Source organism: Carcharodon carcharias, chromosome 7 (assembly GCF_017639515.1).
Source record: "Carcharodon carcharias isolate sCarCar2 chromosome 7, sCarCar2.pri, whole genome shotgun sequence".
NCBI lineage: Eukaryota > Metazoa > Chordata > Chondrichthyes > Lamniformes > Lamnidae > Carcharodon > Carcharodon carcharias.
Window position 1 is genome coordinate 14,893,192 of NC_054473.1, and position 21,980 is coordinate 14,915,171.

Here is a 21,980-nt window from a genome sequence, read left to right on the forward strand (position 1 = left end):
TCTCCTCTGCCGTTATTTTGTTAGCTACGAAGTTTAAACCTAATTGCTCAATGTATTGACTGCAGTCCTCGACCGATGAATCATGTGGGTTAATTCTGCCAAAGAGAGGCATTGCTGGTGGGTATACTTCTTAGCTTTCTTCCCCTAAAAAAAATGAATTCCTCACAGTTGGGAGGTAAGGTGCTGCATTTGCACTAGTTATCCTCCTCACCAATTGTAATAAATTTGGAGTGCACAACGGGTTCTTTGTAAAGAACAGTAAATTGTGTTTACAGGTTCCAGATGAGGCTACATGCTTGTTCCAAGACCAAGGCTGAAATGCTCCGCTCCTAAGATTCCCTGCACTTAGGGCTGATTCGCCTGTACAGTCACATGCTCCCCATAACAGTAACAAATGGTCTAGCTTACAATGACTACACTCAGTTTTCTATCTATTAATTGAAATGAATGGAAAATTTGGTGCATTTTCTTGTGAGTGTGTGCTCCCTCTCTCCTGCCATTCCTTTCCCTTTGCCTGGCTTAGTGGGATCGCTCTTGCTTGGCTCCAATCCTAATCAAAGAATTTCCTGAAATTGCTTCTATTTCTGACTCTACCCTGTTACTTTGGTCTGGGGTTTGGAAGTCCGCCAGGAGCAGGGATGGAAGTGGGAACGGAGGTGGGCAAGCATGGAATTCTTCAGTGCCGGCTCTCATGCCAGCTTTCCAGCATCTTCCTGCCTCTGGGCCATTTTTAAGGGGGCAGAATGGGCAGGGTGACAGCAGTGGTGGAAAGCTTGTTGACATATTCAAAAAGCCCATGAAGCCCAACTAACTGGAATTTTCCAGTCAGCTTGCAGGAGCAGCCACAACTACATGGACAGGGATGTAGTTGCAGGCTCAGCTGTGGAGAGGTTCCACCACCGACGCACAGTAGCAGCAGTGTGCACCATCTACAAGATGCACTGCAGGAGCTTGCCAAGGCCCCTTAGGCAGCACCTTCCAAACCCACGACCATGTAGAAAGACAAGGGTAGCAAACAGATGGGAACACCACCACCTGGAAGTTCCCCTCCAAGTGACTCACCATCCTGACTTGGAAATACATCGGCCGTTCCTTCACTGTCGCTGGGTCAGAATCCTGGAACTCCCTCCCTAACAGCAGGCAAGAAGGCAGCTCACCACAACCTGCTCAAGGGCAGAAGGAAGGATGTGCTTGAACTGGAGGGGGTGCAGAGGATATTCTCCTGGATGTGGCCTGGGATGAAACATGTAAGTTATGAAGAGAGGTTGGATAGAGTTGGGTTGCTTTCGTTGCAGCAGAGAAGACTGAGGGGGTGACCTGATCGAGGTGTACAAGATTATGAGGGGCATGGACAGGGTGGATAGGGAGCAACTGTTCCCCTTAGTTGAAGGGTCAGTCACAAGAGGGCATAGGTTCAAGGTGAGGGGCAGGAGGTTTAGGGGGGATGTGAGGAAAAACTTTTTTACCCAGAGGGTGGTGATGGTCTGGAATGCGCTGCCTGGGAGGGTGGTGGAGGTGGGTTGCCTCACATCCTTTAAAAAGTACCTGGATGAGCACTTGGCACGTCATAACATTCAAGGCTACAGACCAAGTGCTGGTAAATGGGATTAGGTAGGTCGGTCAGGTGTTTCTCACATGTTGGTGCAGACTTGATGGGCCGAAGGGCCTTTTCTGCACTGTGATTCTGTAATTCTGTGAATTAGGGATGGGAAGTAAATGCTGGCCCAGCCAGCGAACCCCACATCCCATAAAAAGAAAAAAAAACAGTGGTGGTCCAGCAGCTGTGGCCTATTTTTTAAAGGTTTTAAAAAAGTACCAGGGGGACACCTCCATCTTGTGGTGCCCTCTCTCTCCTGAGCCTGCCCTCCATCCTTAGTAGGATGGCGAGCTCACTCTCTTTCCATTAATTGGCCATTCCTTTGAAAATTGTGTCAGGTGACTCTATCCGGGACCTAGACTTGATGCTTAGGATAGCAGTTATGTAGAACTGGAGTCACATGCAGGCAAGAGTGAATAGGGACTCGAGCTTCCCATCCATGAAGTGCATTATTGAACAGGTTGGGTTGACTCAGCTGATGGCTTAGAATGAAAGCAACGTAACAGATGTGTGCAAAGTGATCACTGATAGGGTGAAAAATTCACACTTATACAACCTAGGGTTGCCAACTGGGATTAAATGCATCCCTGGAGGTTTCATCACATGACTTGCCCCCACACTCCAGCCATTCGTTGACCAACACATCCATCCTTGTGATGCACAGCCTTCCTATGCTGATTGGACGGCAAAAAGATTCATTACCTAATTGAATGATGCTTGACTGTCAACCAAGCAGCCCTTTTGTTTTCATTTTCAATACTTTTATATCTATTAAAGAGAAATGTTCAAAGAAAATGACAAAAAACAACAATTTTTTTTAATGTCCCGATGATTTTTTTCTCCAGCATTGCACACAGCAGTGTCCTAGAGACGGGTCTTCAATTCCTGGAGACTCCAGGACAGCCCTGGAGGGTTGGTAACCCTAATGCAACCTCAGGACATTGTAAAGTGCTTTCCCGCCAATGAGGTACATTTTGTAGTGTAGTCACCGATGACATATAGAAGCAGTGCACAGCAAGCTCTAACAAACAGCAGTCAAATAAATGATCAAATTATTTGCTTTAAATGCTGGTTGAAGGATAAATATTGGCCAAAGGTCCCCTTTCTTCTTCAAGTAGTGCTGTGGGATCTTTTACGTTCATCTGGGAGGGTGGCCATGGTCTAGGTTTAAGGTCTCTACTGAAAGACAGCATCTCCAACAGTTCAGCACTGTGTCAGCTTCAACCTTGTGTTGAAATCCCTGGCCTGCGGCCCACAGCTTTCTGACTAAAAGGTGTGGGAGCTACCCACTGAGACTATGAACTGCATGACAGCAGGTTTTATCCCCACTGATAACTTGTACTGGATCCTTGGGCTTGTAAATGATGTTACCCAAATGGCAACATAGGCCTCACCCATGCTGAGGAGGGAGGTGACCTCAAGTGCTACCCGCAGTGCCATCCCTTGGATGCAGGTAGTCTACAGTAGGTGGCAGAGCACCGTAATTTCTCCCTACTGAGCCCAGAGCTTGCCAGGGCACTTCTCATCTGACATCGCCAGGGCCCTGTGCCCTGTTGCTTGGGTCATTGACACTTTTTTTTGGCAGTTCAGTTCTGGGTCACCTTATCTTAGTGTCACCGCTGCTTAAACCTTCTCCATCTTCGTGCATGGAAAACCTGAAGCAGGGACATTTTGGAAAGCTAAACCTATATGTGTGCAGAAAAAAAGCCATTTGAAACAAATGGCAGAGTACTTTACCAAGCCTCCTTAGACAGCACCTTCCAAACCCACGACCACTACCACCGAGAAGGACAATGGTTCAAGAAGGCAGCTCACCGCCACCTTCTCAAGGGCAATTAGGGATGGGCACTAAATGCTGCCTATTCTGAAAATTGGGCTGGCTGGATTTTGCCTAGCTTCTCTGTATCCACCTTTAGACCATAAAGCACAGGGCAGGCCTCAAAGAATTGGGGTGTTGCCTCCGAATCTACATATATTTTTACCTGTAGGCCTTTGTAAGCCAGCGATGCCCACATCCCATGAAGGGATAATAAAAACAGAAGATTCTCTCTCCACAAGCAACAACGACCTTTGACAACCACCTTGAATGACTTTGGGAGTCAGGGGGTATTTTTTGCTCCAAAATGTGGGACCTGTGCAGGAGGAATTAGCTCCAGTGGGAATGGCAGATGGGGACACAGAGCTGAAAAGTCTAGGCAACTTTGCGAGGAGAATAACGTCCCCTGATCCCCGCTCAAATGGTGGGGAAATCAGCAGAGTTGATTTGAATCAAGTGTGGGTTTTCACCCTGGTGCCTCCAGTGTTCCGTACCGCATGGGTCCGACCAGCGGGGGGCACTCGAACACCTACTGGCCGGGAGGAAGAGTCCAATGATCTGTTTCTCAGGCAAGCTGAGGAAATGGGAGTTTATGACGTGCACAGTGCTGACTGCTGCAATGCTTGAAGCAGTTTATTTACGCTTAACAGACGGATCTCTAATTAAACAGAGCCCTTTAATAAAAAAAACGTTCTTGGGATTTGAGCGCCAATGTTTATTTTTGCCTATCCCAAGTTGACCTGAAGGCAGCAAGAGTCAACCACATGGTGTGAGGTTGGAGTCATATGTAGACCAGATCAGGTAGGATGTGGGATAAGGTTGCACAAGTGACTGGCAGCACTGAATCCTAAAGAGGTATCTATGGCAGAAGGGAATTTGTATCGGCCATTGATAAAAGTAGAATAAATTAGAATTGCGCAGCAGGGAAAAGCACCAGTCAAAAAGGAAAGGCAGGTCCATGCCATAGAGGAAGAGGACAGATTGAGGGTTATGTTGTTGGCCTGCGTACAGGACAGTAAATAATAATTAGCCTCGGCCCCAGTCCATGGTTGTAGTGATTGTGGGTAAAACCTTTCCTACTGCCTTTAGGGGGTCATGTGATTATACTGACCAATCAGCCCTAAGCGCAGGTAATCCTGGGGGCGGAGCACTCTAGTCGTGGACCTGGTCAAGCATGTAGCTTCTAAAAGTGCTCTGTAAATAGAGTCATCTGATTCAAGTTAGAAACCTGCCCAGTGCACCAATTTTATTACAATTAGTGATGAGGATAAGTAGCTCTGACGCTACACCTTACCCTCGTGAATGTGAGTATATTAATCCTTAAAGAAAGAAAGAACAGTCATGCCACTTTACACATCCATTCTAAGTGGATGGATGTGTGTGAAGGTGGATCACTGACATTGTCTGCAACTATTGAAATGCTGCGCCAATGTTTTAGTGTGCATGGCCTGCCAGAAGTTGTTGTTTCGGCTAATGGCACTGGCTTCACTAGTATGGAATAAACAGAGATTCATAAGCCTAAATGGGATTAAACATATTAAAACTGCACCATATCATCCTTCATCCAATGGGTTAGCAGAAAGAGCAATGCAAACTTTCAAATCAGGAATGAAGAAGTTATCTGAAGGAAGGTTAGAATCTTGAATTTCACGTTTTCTTCTCAATTATCGCATGACTCCTCAAACAACTATGGGTTCAACACCGTCTGAATTACTGATGAAATTTCTCCTTCATACTGGGTTAGGTCTGGTGTTTCGAAACTTAGAGGGGAAGATAGAAAAGGACCAGAGTAGTCAGAAGGTGAATCATGATATTCATAGCAAGGCTCGAAGATTTACTGTGGGAGAGTCAGTTTTCATGCAAAATTTTGGAAATGGACCTAGATAGCTTCCTGGTATAATTGTCTCTGAAATTGGACCTTCATTATACCAAGTGGAAACAGAAGGCCGGATTAGTCGAAAACATGTGGATCATCTAAGAACTAGAGAGCCATTCCAACAACCAGTTATTCTACCTGTAGTTGATGCCAAACCTTTAATCCCTGAGGTGACAGATCAACTTAGAATAGACAGACCTAACATCTCTGTTGATTACCTAATTCTGAACTGCCATTGTCTAAGGATGTCCCTGATGCTGCAGTTCCTGATCAGGTTGATCCAGTGGGAGAATCTCAAGTCGTAGAGCTACATCACTCTTAACCGAATTAGAAAACCACATCAAAGACTTAATCTATAATCGCATGACCTGTGTATACATGTATATGTTGTGGGTTAAGATATTCTTGTAAATAAGAAATGTAAAAAAAAATTAAAGGAGGAGGAATGTAGTGATTGTGGGTAAAACCTTTGCTACTGCCTTTAGGGGGGGTCACATGATTGTATTGACGAATCAGCCCTAAGTGCAGGCAATCCTAGGGGCAGATCTTTCTAGTGATGGGCCAGGCTCAAGCATATAGCTTCTACACGAGCTCTGTAAATAAAGTTATCTGTTTCAAGTAAGAAACCTGTTCATTACAATGGTCAATGCAGAGACTCCAAGACCTGCACTTCTATACTATATTTTGACATCCCAAAGCACTCTACAATCAATGAAATACTTTTGAAGTCTATTCACTTGTAACATAGGGAATACACCAGCCAATTTGGGCACAGTAAGGTCCCACAGGCAGCAATGTGATAACAGCCAGATAATCTGTTTTAGTCACATTGATTGTTTTATGGGTTGTAGACATCAGTGGCAAGGCCAGCATTTGTTACCCATCCCAAATTGTCCTTTTTTTAAATTTATTCATGGACTGTGGGGGTTTCCTCACTGGCTTGGCCATCCCTAATTGCCCTTGTTCAGGGATCATTTTTAAGAGTCAGCCACATTGCTGTGGGCCTGGAGTCACATGTAGGCCAGACCAGGTACAGAATGCAGATTTCCTTCCCTAAAGGGGATTAACGACCTGGACAGATCTTTGCAACAATTGCCAATAGTCATTACCAGACTCTTAATTCCAGATTTTTGTTTTTTTTTAATTATTGAATTCACACTTCACTATCTGCTGTGGTGGGATTTGAACCCAGGTCCCTAGAGCATTACCCTGAGTTGTTAGAATGCTAGCCCAGTAACAATTCTACTATGCCACCATCTCCCCTGTGAATGAATCATAGAAGGAGTCAACCTCTAACTGAGGAGAAGCACCAAAATAATATCCAGCGGAGAGCCAGAAGCTAGTACTGCTGCTTTGCTGGATTTTGCACATCTCCTATCATTGAGTGAAGGGATGAAATTTCCCTCTTCGGCCTGTCACTGTGAACGCCTGTCAGGAATTCAACGTGAGCTCTCCCATTCCCCGAACAGTTTTCCCAGAGTTGATGAAAGCTTACCCTGACATATCCAGAGACTGCATCATAATAGCGTTTAACACTGAACTCCCTCTGAAACTGTCAGAGCCTCACAGTCGAGTCCCGTTTAGTGAATAACCCCATTTCCTTTTGGATTTTGTTCATGCTTTAAATCACTATCAATAATCTTATCTTGCACTTCCTCATGATGGATAGGCCTGAAAAGTGCTCCATTCTGCTGTGACTCTTTAACTCATTGTAATCTGTTAGGTTGTTGAAATGACTGAAGTTCTTAACAAGAGGTGACAGTGTGTCAAGTGTGCGGCCCAAGTGAAGCACTGTAAATGGTCAGTGTGTCTGGAAAAATATCGACGAGCTTCTCAGTGCCACAGTGTTAACAGGATAGGGCAATTGCTTCCTTTGGTTCATTTGGAAGCCCTCTCCACCCAATCTTCCCTCCAAACCCATTGTCAGGTCGCTGTGCGCCCGCCGACATGAAAATGTAAATGACGCAGGCTGATGTCGGGACACACGCCCCACGTCACCCCGTGTCATGTCTGATGATGACCATGAAACCATTGTCGATTGTCGTAAAAACTCATCTGGTTCACCGATGTCCTTGGGGCGAAGGAAATGTGCTGTCCTTACCTGGTCTGGCCTACATATGACTCCAGAACCACAGCAATGTGATTGACTCTTAAATGCTCTCTGAACAAGGACAGTTAGGGATGGGCAATAAATGCTGGCCCAGCCAGCGATGCCCACATCCCATGAATGAATAAAAAAACCTCACCAACACATTTTCCTCTCTCTTGCAGGGCAAGATGGTGCGTAACCAGAGGCAGCCAGGTCTAACCAGGAATGACTGCAAACCGTGAACCCAGCAAAGGAGACAGTGGCCCCCATCAATGGAGAGGCCATGGTTGAGGTTGTAGCCAGAGACGTAGCTAACCATCAAAGGTGGTGAAATCCTCATACCTAATGCTCCTTCCCTTTATTGCACTGAGCGGTACATTCAAGATGAATGCACGGCTGCACAACAGTACAGCTTATGGGGGGACACTACTCTATTCTCAGAGTCATAAGGTCATTGGTTTAAGCCCTCCTCTTGGACTTGAATATATAAACTGGGCTGTAAGTCCAGTCCTGAGAGAGTGCTCTACTGTTTGGAGATGAGATGTCAGGACCAAGGCTCCATTTTGCCTTGCTCGAGACGCTGTCCTTCAGATGAAAGGTTCATCTGCGGCATGCTCTCAGGTTGCCAGCTCTGGTCAGATGTAACGCTGGAGGTTACATAATATGGCCTCCTGCTCCAACTGCCCTAGCCTCTTCCCCCGCCCTGAGCTCCAATATTTTTACAACTAATAAAATTCTCAAAGAAAATGAAAAGAAACACTCACAATTTTTTAAGGATTTTTAAAAATTCTCCTAAATTTTCGTAGCAATGTCTGAGAGATTAATCATAGGGTGTTATTAATCTCAGGGAGCTATCAATCCTGACTCTCTCAAGTGAATATCAAAGAACTCATGAAAGCTTTGGAAAGACAGCAAGGAATCCTCCCACTGTTCTTCAACCGACAACCTCTAGAGACAGGTTAATGAGTTATTCATCTCTTGCTGGTGGTGGGATGTTCCTGGTCCTATATTGGCAACTCCAAATTCCTGTATAACTCCAAGACACCGCACTTCAAAAGAATTACCTGGGTGAAGCAATTTATCACACTAGAATACATTGATTGGATTACAGTATTGAGTTTTCAGCAAAGGGCAGAGAGCTGAGAATAGTGGTGAAGGGTTGGTTATTTTTCAGACTGAGGGAAGTATGCAATGGTGTCTCCCAAGCATTGGTATTGGGCTTAGTGGTCTTTTTGATATATATTAATCACTTGGACTTATGCATACAAGGCATAATTTCAAAGTATGTGGATGACAGAAAACTCAGAAATTTAGTAAACAAGCAGGGCTTTGGGAGGAGTGGGACTAATTGGTTTTTCTTTATTCTTTCATGGGATGTGGGCATTGCCAGCAGTGCCAGTTTTTACTGCCCATCCCTAAATGCTCTTGAATTGAGTGGCTTGCTAGGCCACTCCAGAGGGCAGTTAAGAGTCAACCACATTTCTGTGGGTCTGGAGTCACGTGTAAGCCAGATCGGCTATGGATGATAGATTTCCTTCCCTAAAGGGCAATAGTGAACTAGATGGTTTTTCACTATAGTCGATGATAGTTGTCATGGTCACCACTGCTGAGACTTTGTGCTCTTTTGAGTCCCGTTGAACAAATGAACAAATTAACTAAATGACCAACTGCTTAAAGGGGCACTGGAACAAAGACAAAACTTTAAAGGAAACTTATCAAATTAAAGCAAAGTAACATTTTGTGTGGAAACTGTCTCTTCATACTCTTATAATCAAATAAACAAATTAACAAATAAATAAATTAACAGGCTGACGACCCCTTAAAGGGGCAATGGAACAAAAGCCAAACATCAAAGGAAACTTAACAAATTCACTTAAAATAACCCTTTGGGGAGTGATGATGCACTCCAGCCCCTGCGGTGCCCACTGGTTGTGGAAGGCCTCAAGTGTACCGGCAGACACCGCGTCCCTCTCCAAGGACATCCAGGCACGGAGGTAACCACAGAAGAGGGGCAGGCAGTCTGGTCAAATGACCCCCTCAACTGTCCGCTGCCTGGGCCTGTTGATGGCTACCTTGGCCAGATCCAGGAGCAGGCTTACGAGGAGGCTCTTCCCTCAGTCCATCTCCCTCCACACTGGGTGGCCAAAGATCAGGAGCGTGGGGCCGATGTCCAACCAAAAGTTGAGAAGCAACCTCCTCAAATAATCAACAAGGGGCTGCAACCTTGCATAACCTATGTACACATGGAACACGGGCTCCTCAGGCCTGCTGAAAATACAAGCCGCCAGGGAGCCTGTGAACAACCATAGTCTTCAGTTGCACCAGACTGCTGCGTGCAACACCCTCCTGGGTCTGTCAACGGGAGTTGCGGGTCACAATTGAGGCCGTACACCCGGCAGAAGAAATACATCACAGTGCACACCATCAGGGAGGGGGCTCGATGTAAAGGTATCGCTGCAGGATGTGAAGGCACACCAGCGTCTGACTGTCCTCTCTAAGTGGTAGACTCAGTACCTCCTCAATTACCCAGTGCATCTTTTGTCCCAGAAGTCAATGAGCTTATTCTGCATCTTGGTGACAAACTCCGGGGGAGGGAACAAAGTGATCAAGCGGTACCACAACATTGTGGCCAACCGGTACTCGACCTCTGTAGGAGAGCATTCAGTGTTGTCCTGCCCAGTGCCCAAGGCAAGTGGTGACTTTTGCCCTTCAACTCTTGCCAATTCCCCAGCCAGTCTCCCTCAGGAGGGCTAAGATAGACTCCCAAGTAAAGGAGTTTGGATTGTGCTCCAAAGCAAAAGATAATGGAACTTCTTTACTCTCTCACGGGCAAAGGCCAGGATTTATTGCCCATCCCTAATTGCCCTTGAACTGAGTGGCTTACTAGGTCATTTCATAGGGCAGTTAAGAGTCAACCACATTGCTGTGGGTCTGGAGTCACACATAGGTAAGGATGATAGATTTCCTTCACCAGATTGTTTTTACAACCTTCAATGATAGTTTTACAGTCTCAACTGCTGAGACAAGATTTATATTCCAGATTTTTTAATTGAATTGAAATTCTGGCAGCTGCTATGGTGGGATTTGAACCCATGTCCCCAGAATATTAGTCTGGGCCTCTGAGTTATTAGCCTAATGACATTGCCAGTACACCACTATCTCCCCCTTAAATCATTCTGCTCTTTCAAAGGGCTGACATGGGCACGATGGGTTGAATGGCCTCCTTTGGGGCTGTATCGTTCTGTGATTATATGAACTACTGCAGAGTAAAATGGCCACCCGCGCTTCCGAGAAAAGGGTGGGAAAAAGCTCTTGGTGGAATGGAGGGAGTAGATTGCAGATGGTAAGGGGGAACTGGGACTGAAGGTGCAGAGTGCCCCTTTGAACTGGAACAGAGGGTTTGGACATGGGGCTGTGACTTTTGTGGTAACCTTTTGAAAAGTGTAAGCTTCTATTCAAAACCCAAAAGTTCTCCTAATCCCCATTAAAAATCCGTGATTTGTGAAGTAGAAAAGCTTTCGACACAAAAATTCAACATTTCCAGGGAGAGTCTGGAAGATTTGGGCACTGCCAACTTTCTGACTTCAACACCTCAATGACCGCTCCACCCTTTCCTACAATTAAAGTTTTATTACTCGAATACAAGTGTACGCCAATAGCTTAGGTTACAAAATTTATTTAAACTACTTCTTTTCGCACGTTATAGGATTATAAAAAGGGGGCCTTTTTTTCTCAAAGCGTCTGCTGCTTAGAGGAAGCATTTTTTGCAGCTGTTGGTCAGATTTTGCTTCAGTTACTATGCTGGCCACCATGTGACAGTCTCTTCTGTCTGCTAGTCAGAAAGAGGCCTATGTGGAATGAATTAAGCCTCCTCGGCCCAGCATCTAATGAAATAACCCATAATTTCCTCAAAGTCAATTGGGCTGATTAGAAAAAAAAATGGCGCTCACCAGTGGTTGGCAGAAAGAATTACAGGTGGATTTTCTGGTTTCGCTCATTCCTGTTAAGAGAGCATAAAGTTGCATTTATATAGCACCTTTCATGATTTAAGGACATTGCTAAGCGTTTTACAGCCATCCAAGCACCACTCTAGTCACTGCTGTAATGTACGAAACCACGGCAGACACTTTGGCACCCACAAACAGCAATAAGATAAATTTTCAGATTTTCATTTGAGGGATAAATAGGACATTGGGAAAACTCCCCTGCTCAAATTAGCGCAGCGGGATCTTTTACATCCACCTGAGAGGACAGCCGGGGCCTCGGTTTAACATCCCACCTGAAAGATGGCATCTCTGACTGTGCAGCGCTCCCTCAGCCTGGATATTTGTGCTCATGCCTCCGGTGTGGGCCCTGAGTGCATGGGGTCTAGGAGAAGTGGTTGGTTCCTCACGCTGCACACAACAGTCATGGGATTGGGATTGGGATGGCTTCCACCTCACAGCAGTTGGCTTGTGCCAAAGAGTTGCTGCTTGCTGCAAGGTTAAACCATTTGTAAGACGTTGGCAGAAAGGTCCTGAGCTGAGGTAGCTCTAGGGATGCCAACTCTAGCTGCATTCATGTTTTTTAGAGGTTGCGTTATATGATTTCCCACCTTCAGCCACTCAGCTCGATCAGTCTTTCTTCACCTTTCAACAGAACACTTTACAATTAGAATGCAAAAGGTGAGAAGTCATGCAATAGCTGTGCAAAGTCCTGGGGAAGCAATTCTGGGTGCCGCACCTTCGGAAGGAGATATTGGCGTAGCATAAGTTTAACAGGATGACGCATGGATAAGAAGAAATTACACAAACTAGGAATTTACAAGTGTAAGGGGAGGAATTAATCAAAGATTTCAAGACAGTAAGGGGAACAGATTTGGATAAACTATTTCTGCTTGTTGGGTACTTTGGAATTAGAAGGACACAGTCAAAAAAATCGAGCCATACCTTTCAGGAGTGAAATGAAGAAACATTTCTTCACACAAAGGGCAGTAGAAATTTAGAGCACTCAAATGTTAATTTTAAATCTGAGGTTGACAGATTTTTGTTAACTGAAGTTGCCAAAGGATCTTTTGGGTCAAAGATGTTTGGTCGCAGGTCGGCCATGATCTCATTAAATGGCAGAATAGGCCCAAGGGGCTGTTTCTGTTCTTGCGCTCCTAGTAAACAAAAATTAAAAATGTACACGACGGGGAGAATTTTCACGTCGGTGGGTGGGGCTGAGCCTGTCTTGCTGACCCGTAAAATGAGGCGCGGTGACATCGGGCGTGTGTCCTGAGGTCACTGCGCGTCATTCAGATGTTTCACCCGGCGGGTGGGTGCTGGAGGCAGCTGAGCGCCCTCCGAACTGCCAAAGGCCTGGTTAAGGCCGTTAAGAAGCCGATGGCAGTAATTATCAATGCTGCCCATCCAAGCTTAAGGGAGGGGGGAGGGGGGGGTGGGGGCAGGCGAAGAGCTCAGGCGGCCTTCCCCTTCTTCAGGAAGCCTCATCCAAGGGCAGGGCGAGGTTTCCTGAAGGTCTTACTAAATAAATAAATAATTTTTCCCACAATCCATAAACATGTCCCAGCTCGTGTGACACTGTCACATGAGGGGACAGGTCTAATTAATTCTTATCTTTCTTTATTTGAAACATTCAATTTGAACTGAATCTCCCCGAGGCAGCTCCGTGCCTTAGGGAGGTTTCCGCGCTCTTTCATGGGCACGCGCCAAAGAGCGCAGGCCCCGACTCTCCCTCCTCCCCACCCACCACCGCCCCCCCCCCCCCCCCCCCCCCCCCCCCCCCTGCCCGTGCAGTTTGTGCTGAGGGCTACCTGCCATGCGTCAGGCTGGCCTTAATTGGCCCACCCACGTAAAATGGCGGCGCACAGCCCACCGTGGGCGCCGATCGGCTCCGCGCCCGCTCCCCCGATTGGCCCGCCCGACAGGCCGAAAGTTCTGCCCGGCCATTTTTCTCCCTATCTGTGCTGGCGTCAGCATCCCGGAGAGTGATCGATCGTTTCGTTGCCGGGGATTGGCAGAAGGTTTGGGAGGCTTTACAGCCACAGCTAATTCCGTGTATGGAGTCAGCGCTTGCTGACTGCCCGGGCGGTTCGGAAATCCGGCTCCCTTCCTTTCTCAAAGGCTTCAATTTCTTTTCATTCATTAAAGAAAAATCCAAATCACCACTTCCTCTCCATTCTTTTCGGGACAAAAATGGCAGAGGGTTTAATCTTGGTGCGATGCAGTTTCATAGCTTCCAGATGTGGAGTCCAGGGGCTACGGGCTCATTTACTTCAAACTGGTTAGGAAATTTGCCATTAATTTAGTGGGGGGGGGGGGGCCGGAGGGAATATGATTTTCCTTGGCTTCCCTTCAACACTGGGCGGAAACCTGATGCCGAGAGGCAGCGAAGATGAGATCAACAGATGGCCAACAGACGCCCCAAAGACACGGCCGCTTGTGTTCGCCATGGCAACAGGAGCCTCCCCCACCCCCCCCCCCCCCCCCCCCCCCCCCCCCCCCCACCCACCACCCCCCCAAGCCGTGTTTGATCTATCTTAGTGGTAGAGCTCTGGGAAGAGTTGAATTCACTTGGGTAGGTGTAAAGGTCATTACCTCTGACATCCGCTCTGGGATGTAAGAAAAGGTATAAAATTCACTGAAGCTGTTGCTGTTTTAACCGCAAGGGGCATCAGGAGCTAGTTGGCACGGTGGGTAAACACGACTCTTCAATCCCTGGATGGCTATTATGCAATTTACTACCTCAGATGTCCGGTGTCTCATTTTGGCCTGTTTAACTATTTATTTACATTGAATTTACAGAGGCAAAACAGGTCATTTGGCCCAGCTGGTCCATGATGGTGTTAATGGTCCACACGGAGCCTTTTCTCACCCAACTTCTTTCAACTCTATCTGCATATTCTTCTATCCCTTTCTCCTTTATGCACTTAACTAGCTTCCCCCATAAGGTCATCCACGCTATTCACCTCGACATGCCATGTGGTAGCACACTTCTGAATACTGACGTTTCTCTTGAATCCCTTAATGGGTTTGTTAGTGACTATTTTACATTACCGGCCCTGGTTTGGGATTTTTCCATAAACTGGAAACATTTTCTCCATGTCTACCCTATCTGGCCCCTTCATCATATTAAAGATATCTTTCAGGTTCGCTCTCAGCCTTCTCTTTTCCGGAGAATAATGCCCCAGACTGTATGATATTTTCTGATAGTTAAAATCTCTCAGTTTTACTATTGCTCTTGTCAATCTTTTGTCCAACTTTCTCTGTGCTTCTTGTAACATGGAGACCAGAATTGTGCACATTGCCATGCTTTAAAGCGCTCACTTTAGTCACATCAGACTGAAATGTAGCATAATCTTATTTTATAGGCACAGAGGCTTTTTTCTGACCATCCCTCACATCATCCTGCATCTTAAAGTCTCAGTGCAGCACGGTATGGTCATTTTTTAAAAGTTCATTCGTAGGATGTGGGCGTCGCTGGCTGGGCCAGCTTTTATTGCCCATCCCTAATTGCCCTTGTTCAGAGGGTATTTAAGAGCCAACTGCATTGCTGTGGGTCTGGAGTCACATGTAGGCCAGACCAGGTGAGGACAGCAGATTCCCTCCCCATGAAGGACATCAGTGAACCAGATGGGTTTTTACAACAATCGCCAATGGTTTCGTGGCCAACATCAGACTTTTAATTCCAGATTTTTTATCAAATTCATATTTCATCGTCAGCCCAGTGCATTACCCTGGGTCCCTGGAATACTAGTCCAGTGACAATATCACTATGTCACCACCTCCCATTCGAGCTGTGTAGTATCACAGGACACAGACTGGCGTGTGCTGGAGACATGTGGCTTCCCGGATCCTTGAAAATCTTTGGGAGAGGTCACAAATGTAAAAGTGGTCCCAACGACTGGCAGTGCCCGGGAAAGCTCCATTGTGTAAAAGCAGACGTATCTCTGTCTACCATACGCTAAATCCCTCTGAAGGGCCAATGAATCGCATGCCAGTCTTGAAAACATAGAGAAGAACACAGGAATTAGGAGCAGGAAAAGGCCAATCGACCCCTCGATGCTGCTCTGCTGATCAACGCTGTTCATGGCTGATCTGATTGTGGCCCCAACTTCACTTTGCAGCCTGATCCACCCCCACCCCGCTCAATAACCCTTGACTCCCTTGTCAATCAAAAATCTGTGGTACTCTGCCTTGAATATACTCAATGACCCAACCTCCACAGACGCACAGCCCTCTGAGAGACAACATTTCTCCTCATCTCTCTCCTAAATGGGAAACCTCTAATTTTTAAACTGTGTGGCCTGGTTCTCTACTCCCACACAAGGGGAAACATCCCCTCAGCGGCCACCCTGTCAAATCCCCCAGTGCTCAGTTTGCATTTATAAAGCACCTTTAATACTGCCAAGCATCTCAAAGTACTTCACAGGAGCGCAACAGAACAAGACTTGACACATTAGATGATAGGACCGGTGACCACAAGCCTGGTCAAATAAGGATCTCCTTAAAGGAGGAGAGGGAGGTGGAGAGGTTAAGGGAGAGAGTTCAAGAGCTTGGCGGGGGTGGGGGGGGTATCTATAATAAAGATGGAAAGAGAACACATTTTAGGGGTTGATTTATTGACCCTTCATTGATGGCATTGTTACCCTCGCGTATAAGTGGGTGGTGCCGCTAAGACCCTACGACCTGTGCAATGGCACAGGTGCTGGGCAGATCCAGTGGAAGGGTATCCATGCAGTGGTAATGGGTAATCCCTGATCGTTTTGACAACTGGCTTGATATTACTTGTTGCAAGGTGCCTTGCCACGATTGTACATCTACAGGTATAAGAAGCAGCATAGGAAAATGAGATCATGGTTGATTTGTATCTGAACCTCTTGGTTGACAACCTGTGGTTGACAAAAATCTATCAGTCTCGGCTTTCAATTGACCCCCAAGTCTCCACAGGCTTTTGGAGGGCAGAGTTCCAGGTTTCCATTACCCTTTATGTGAGGCAGTGCTTCCTAACATTACCTGTGAATGGCCTAGTTTGAATTTTAAGGTTATGCCCCCCCCCTATTCTGGCCTCTCCCCACGAGAGGAAATATTTCCTCTCTAACTATCCTCTCAACTCCATAAATCGCCAAAAAAGTGCTCGACAAATTCACCCGTTAATCTTTAATATTCAAAGGAATACAAGCCTCATCTGTGCAACCGGGTCTCATAATTTGACGCTAGGCTCAGTAGGTAGTATTTTAGAAAATAGAAAAATGTAGATGCCCAAATCGAATCTTTGCACACGGACCCTGTCAAATACTGCAACCCCCTCACCCCCGCCCCCTCCCTCCGCAACCAACAGACCCCCTCCCCGACACACACCCCACCACTGATGACCCATCACTAAAACTATTCAGTTGTCAAACTGCAAGGGTAATCAGGCTTGGTTTTCACCATCAGTGGGCAGTAAATCTTGTCAGAACGGTTTATTTGAATTGTCTTTAGCTCGTCAAACTCCCCCAGCATAGCAAATCTTCGGGGACTACTTGTGTGGAACTTGTGAAAAACATACATGCCTCTTAGAAAAACTGGTCCTTCCCTAAGCGCTTATAAAGAGAGGGAATAACTGGAGAGTCAAAACACAGGGCCCGAAGAGCTCTACTAGTCACTGCCCTTCCCATCCTTGCAAAGAAAACTGTTTCCACTTATCAACACAGGAGATAATGGAACATTGTTCAAGCCCATTAAACTCCTCAGTCCCATAATGGAGAGTGATCATTTTCACCCTGTCTGTTTACACTGAGTTTAGAGTCAAGATCACAAGAGGTGAGAGAATAATGTTCCAACCCATTATACCAACCAGTCCTACATTACACAGAGCAGACTGTCACCTCATCTGTTTGGACTGGGTTTTAAATCTAAAGGCAAGAGGTGAAAGGACAGCACATGACCTACTGACCCAATCCCATCCCCTCAACTGTCCCTGTTAGCAAGTCCTGAATGAGTTATGTTGTTTACTGGAGATAAGTCAACAGGAATCATCTGGGATTGAGGTCACTGACATTTCATGGACCTGGTGACTTCACGGTGACATTACACTGACAGTAATTGGCTCTAGCAAGATAAAATCAAACACTGGATACACCACAGTGATTGTGGCACCATAGAAAGATGCTTCAGGGAAATCTTGCCAATCACTAGCACCTATTGGAACATTACAGGTGTGCTACCTAGTGATTTGCTATTCCTTGCCTGTAGATTTTTGAGATGCATGGGTATGTCCCCTGGTGAAAAGATGAAAGCAGAAAATGACCTCAGTTATATATACACACACACATACATGCGTGCACACACATGCACAAACACAAACACTAACACGCAAACATGTGTATGCACACATACCCATTTGCGTGCGCGCACATGCACACACACACACATATGAACCTGTACATGCAAACAGGGTCTACACTTCACTTGACATCAAAAAGACAGCATCTCTGACATTACATTTAGTGGGATTGCCAACCTAGGCAATCTTCAACCTTCTAGTTTAGAAGCAATAGCATTGCAAACTATAATACCAGCAATGAGCACTTACATTACATTCCTTTAATATAGTAAGAAACTGGGTCAGATTTCTCTAGAAAAGAGAAGGTTGAAAAGGAACCTGATACAGATGTCTTAAATATTTACGCAAGTGTTTGATAGGGGAGATGTGGAGGAGATGGTTTCATTTGTGCGGAAGAACAAAAGAGACCATAAATAAGATAGTCACGGATAAATCAATTAAGGAACGCGTGAGAAACTTCTTTGGAAGGAATGGCTGGGGTCACTACCACATTGAGTGGCTGAGGGATACATTTAATGGTAAGTTAGATAAACACATGAGGGAGAAAGGAACGGATGGGTATATGGATAGGGAGAGATAAGATCAGTATAGTGGAGGAACATCGTATGGAGCATAAACAGCAGGTTTCTGTTCTGTCTCTGTGTTCTAAACTCTGTGGCTGGATTTTCCTGTCACGTTGTTGATCCAAACATCGGGACCAAACGGGGACCCAAGCCTGGGTGGGTGGATGGGTGGTTGGACCCTGGCAGCAATTTTACTGGGTGGTGACCAATTAGGGAGCCACCGCTGGGGCACCCACCCAATTAAAGATGCCAGCCTGTCTTTCTGAGCTGCTGGCCCAATCAGAGGGCGGGTAGCTTTGCAGCCTCGGAAGCGTCACCGGTGGAGGGGGCTAGTAGGAGATTGACTGATGTGTTGGTGCCGGGCAGACAGGGCAGGGCCTGGCGATCAGAGGGGTGAAGCCTCCGGCGGTGGCATCAGAGCCTTGGGCGAGGGTGGCCGCAGCTGCCGGGGGACCCCCTCCTTGGGCCATGGAGCGTCCGAAGAGGAAGGTCTCCTCACCAGGAAGCTGCTGGGAAGTTGACTTGAGGCAGCCGGTGGACTCACCCCATGGCGGGGTGGGGTGGGGGTCAGTTGGGGGTGGTGATGCGGGCTGTTCCAACACTCATAGAATCCCAAACAAAAACAGAATTACCTGGAAAAACTCAGCAGGTCTGGCAGCATCGGCGGAGAAGAAAAGAGTTGACGTTTCGAGTCCTCATGACCCTTCGACAGAACTTGAGTTCGAGTCCAGGAAAGAGCTGAAATATAAGCTGGTTTAAGGTGTGTGTGTGGGGGGCGGAGAGATAGAGAGACAGAGAGGTGGAGGGGGTTGGTGTGGTTGTAGCGACAAACAAGCAGTGATAGAAGCAGATCATCAAAAGATGTCAACAACAATAGTACAATAGAACACATAGGTGTTAAAGTTAAAGTTGGTGATATTATCTAAACGAATGTGCTAATTAAGAATGGATGGTAGGGCACTCAAGGTATAGCTCTAGTGGGTTTTTTTTTATTTTATATAATGGAAATAGGTGGGAAAAGGAAAATCTTTATAATTTATTGGGAAAAAAAAGAAGGGGGAAACAGAAAGGGGGTGGGGATGGGGGAGGGGACTCACGACCTAAAGTTGTTGAATTCAATATTCAGTCCGGAAGGCTGTAAAGTCCCTAGTCGGAAGATGAGGTGTTGTTCCTCCAGTTTGCGTTGGGCTTCACTGGAACAATGCAGCAAGCCAAGGACAGACATGTGGGCAAGAGAGCAGGGTGGAGTGTTAAAATGGCAAGTGACAGGGAGGTTTGGGTCATTCTTGCGGACAGACCGCAGGTGTTCTGCAAAGCGGTCGCCCAGTTTACGTTTGGTCTCTCCAATGTAGAGGAGACCACATTGGGAGCAACGAATGCAGTAGACTAAGTTGGGGGAAATGCAAGTGAAATGCTGCTTCACTTGAAAGGAGTGTTTGGGTCCTTGGACGGTGAGGAGAGAGGAAGTGAAGGGGCAGGTGTTGCATCTTTTGCGTGGGCAAGGGGTTGTGCCATAGGAGGGGGTTGAGGAGTAGGGGGTGATGGAGGAGTGGACCAGGGTGTCCCGGAGGGAGCGATCCCTACGGAATGCCGATAAGGGGGGTGAAGGGAAGATGTGTTTGGTAGTGGCATCATGCTGGAGTTGGCGGAAATGGCGGAGGATGATCCTTTGAATGCGGAGGCTGGTGGGGTGATAAGTGAGGACAAGGGGGACCCTATCATGTTTCTGGGAGGGAGGAGAAGGAGTGAGGGCGGATGCGCGGGAGATGGGCCGGACACGGTTGAGGGCCCTGTCAACGACCGTGGGTGGAAAACCTCGGTTAAGGAAGAAGGAGGACATGTCAGAGGAACTGTTTTTGAATGTAGCATCATCGGAACAGATGCGACGGAGGCGAAGGAACTGAGAGAATGGGATGGAGTCCTTACAGGAAGTGGGGTGTGAGGAGCTGTAGTCGCAGTTTTTTTGTTTTTAACTCATAGAATCCCAGCAGCCTGCTAAAAGGCCCAGCACTAAGCTCATTAATTAGCCTCCCTCCTCCGCTCAGCAGGTGACCGAGCTGTGGCCCTTCCCACCGCTGGGAACGTCCCCTGGAGGGTAAAAACACATCCCGCTGCCCGTTGGACATCATTCTGCCACCCGTCTCAGCCCCGCAGTCCATCGCCAGAGCGCTGGTAAAACTCAACCCACTTGTAGTGGTGAACCCACCATGGCAAAGGCCTCGTGTGGGCCAATCCCAGCAGCAATAAGTCGGAGCTGGATGGTGAGTTTGGCGGCTGAAAGGCCGGGTGAAAGAGGTAGGTTTTTTGTTGGGGCTTCAGGTTGGGGGGAGACAGATGTTGTCGTGCTGAAGCTTGTTGCAGGGGAGGGGGGGGGGGGGGAGGTGCAACTCCACTTGGGGAGGGGGCTGGCAGCAAACCACTGCAGTGCAGCCCTCACCGTGTTCAAATCAACTTTGCAAAACGTGGCAAGGGTTTTCTGCAGCTGTTTGACCGCGCTCTCTGTCAGCCGCAGGGGTCCAGGGGTGAAGCGGGTTGATAAGCAAAGATCAGACCAGGCATTTTACGCCGACGGGACGTTGTGCAGCCGCTGCAGTCGGCGGGACTTTTGAACGGCTTGCCGCGTTTTACAGCCCCTCCCCCACCCCAACGGCGGGGGGGGGGGGGGGGGGGGGCCACAAAAATTCCACCCATGGAAACTGGACGCTAGCCTTAAACAACGCCCCTCGGCCTTTTTACTGAATTGGCGGTTTCACTGGGGGGGGGGGGGGGGGGGAGGGGGGGTGGTGTGGAATATCACATTGTGCAAGATTGATGCGCCTCATGTTATACGAACGCAAAGCTTTGGAACAAATCCGTGCATGGGGAAAGTTTTGCTGTGATGGAGATTCGCATGGGTAGCATCACAGTACAGGCCATTCAACCCTTGGTGCCTGTGCCGGCTCTTTGGCCGAGCCATCCAATTCATCCCCCTCCTGAAGCTCTTTTCCCATAGGCCACGTGAAAGATTTATTTATTTTTTTTTTTTACGGCAAATCTTTATCCGATTTTGAAAGCGACTGTTCAATGTGCTTCCACCAACCTTTCGTTCAGTGCAGTCCGGGTCGTAACAGCTCACTGCTCGGAAAAACGTTTCCTGATGTCACCTCTGGCTCTTCAGCTAATCACCGTTAAGTTTGTGTCCTTTGATTTTTGACCCCGCCTCTGCCACAATTTCTTAGGCTGTGGTGGGAGGAGTATCAACAGTTTGTGTTGGAGCCTCGCTAGAAAGCTAATGGACTCCAGCCTCTATATCTACCGGCATGCTGCTTAAGCCAATTCAGTTAGGTTGTTTTTCACCACTCTGTGTGTTGCCATGGCGACCGAGGTGGCTGCTGACATTAAAGATGGCCGCCAACGTTAAGGAAGGCGGCTGAGATTGCTCTGTGGATGTGCAGTGGGTCGCAGTCATTCCAAAACCTTCAGGGGAGCTGCCAGTATCGACTTGCACATGCGCAAATGACATCACTACGCCCAGAGTGGTAGGGGGGTTTGCGGGGGTTGGGGGGGGGGGGGGGGGGGGGGTGGAGGTCGGAAGGGGTGGCATCCTTCCGAATGCAGGTGGGGGGGGGGATGGGCTCCCAGGCCCCAGTTCCCCTCCCACAGGACCCCGGACCCCACCGCTGCCTTTACCTGAGCACGAGTCCGGCGCCAACTGCCCGCCCGTCGGCCCCCCTCCCCCACCGTTCCACTCT

The 21,980-nt window shown here is 47.5% G+C and overlaps 1 long non-coding RNA gene across 3 annotated transcripts in view; it reads right to left on the reverse strand.

Moving 5' to 3' along the window:
• The window catches only part of LOC121280302, a 66,344-nt gene extending 44,770 nt beyond the window's left edge, over positions 1 to 21,574 (reverse strand). For all 3 annotated transcript variants that reach the window (XR_005943587.1, XR_005943586.1, XR_005943588.1), the window contains exons 1-2: positions 21,329 to 21,574; positions 11,329 to 11,378 (exon numbers count right to left, since the gene is read on the reverse strand). This is a non-coding gene — a long non-coding RNA (uncharacterized LOC121280302). The remainder of the gene's footprint in view (positions 1 to 11,328; positions 11,379 to 21,328) is intronic.
• Positions 21,575 to 21,980: the final 406 nt, after the last annotated feature.